The sequence below is a fragment of the Poecilia formosa genome, unplaced genomic scaffold (genome assembly GCF_000485575.1).
Source record: "Poecilia formosa unplaced genomic scaffold, Poecilia_formosa-5.1.2 Scaffold153, whole genome shotgun sequence".
In the NCBI taxonomy this organism is placed as follows: Eukaryota; Metazoa; Chordata; class Actinopteri; order Cyprinodontiformes; family Poeciliidae; genus Poecilia; species Poecilia formosa.
In genome coordinates, this window is record NW_006800092.1 from 1,518,212 (window position 1) to 1,520,049 (window position 1,838).

A 1,838-nucleotide genomic window follows, 5' to 3' on the forward strand; every position below is an offset into this window, starting at 1 on the left:
TAGTTACGGACCCAGCTGGTTTAAAAAATAAAAAAAAGGTTGCGTTGCCTCATCAGCTACATTAGAATAATCAATTTCCTCCTCATGAAGAAGCCAGAGTTGCATTTTTAGAATCTTTTGGGAAAAGGAGAGAGGAGGAGAAACTGATGGTGTCTTGGTAAATATATCAGACGGTTGAGTGTCAAAACGATATTTTTTAAACTGATTTATTGAAACTTTAATGATTTAAAAAAACTATTGGCTGCACAAATTATAACTTGATATGGATTTTAAAAATGTAGACGGTGTTAATATCTTATGTACAGAGAGGACAATATTTATACTCCACTATTAATATCTTATTACATTCTTTTAGCAGCTTGCGCCTCAACATTTATGCTGCAAGTTACTGTCATTACAGAAAGTTGGCCTTCTTTATAAAACCACTTCTGATATGTTTTTGGATCATTGCTCTTTTACACCAACCACATAGGCTGTAGGTTTAAAGTTGAAGAAGAAGAATTTGTAGGCAGTCATCATTATTAATATTTCATCCACCGTATGTGGTGCGCTAGCATCAGTGACACCAAACCGGCCCCGGAGCGTGATGCCATCACCACCACCAGGTCTACAGGGTTTGAAAGCCTGCAGCCAAGACGGTTCAAAACCTCTCGACTGAACGTGAAACTTTCTCCAGAAATCTTTGGGCGTTCTGTCAAACCCAGAGATATCAGATGTAAAAGATTGATTTTTTATTTTATCCCCCCCTGACCCCCTCGCCCTCTCTGCATCTTTCATGATGGTGCGACAGGATTTTTAGCAGAAGTTGTTGTTGTTTATTTGTTAAGGTGATTATCTCTGAATAACCTCAACTAATGCAGTTGGAATCTGTTTGTAAAATTCGACTCGCGTGCAAATATTGTAAAAGTTATTGCACCTGTCGGTCGTAAAGCCCTTCGAATTTAGAAAAGGATTAGCTCAAGTAAATAAGAAGAATATCTAAATTAAAGGCGGTTATGCCAAAGAGTGAATGCAAACTTCTGATAAGACAACAGATTTCGTTTTTATTGTTGTAAGGACAGCAAATTAACATTTCAAAGATGTGCCATTTACTTTTGCAGGACTGACTCAGGACAAATAGACAATTTTGTCTTCAAATTATTCCTCTACTTAAGTAAGACACAGACTCCCATCCTTGTGCCTTAACTTGATCCACCTTTTATTCTTGTTCTACCTGTAAAGGTTGATTAGAAATAATTAAATGCTACTTCAGAACCGTTCCTTCATGATTTATCTGTCATCTAATTCAGTCTTGTTTTAATATGAAAGCTTATCAAGTATAATCTGAATCACTCATCATATACTCAGTTCCACCAGGAGAATCAGGTTTAGAAGAACTAAACCTTCACAAAGCAGGTTTAGTTCTAGTAATGTTGGGTTTAGTTCTTCACTAAAAAAATTCACAGTTTTGTATGTAGATGGTTTCTAATGAATCAAGAATCTAAAGTGTGCTTAGACTTTTTAGATTTATATAAGACCTTCAGTCATATGGAGTTAGTCAGAAGATTTAAAGCCCCATGTGAAGTGACTGTGATGAAATTATTTCTTTTTATTTTTTTGTGAGTTAATTAAAATTGTTCTGTTGCACTGAGCATATGCAACTGTGCAGAGCAGCTCAGCTCTGCATGCTGCTTTTGGATTAAAATAACAGCCTTATTAAACAAGGTTTCAAGTACTAGGGCTACTTTTTTAAAAAAAAATCACAATAATAATTAAAAAATCTGCAATGTTCTGAACGAAGCAGTTTTCTAAGGCTTAGATTTACTAAACGTTTCAGCCCACTGCAGGATAATGGCAAA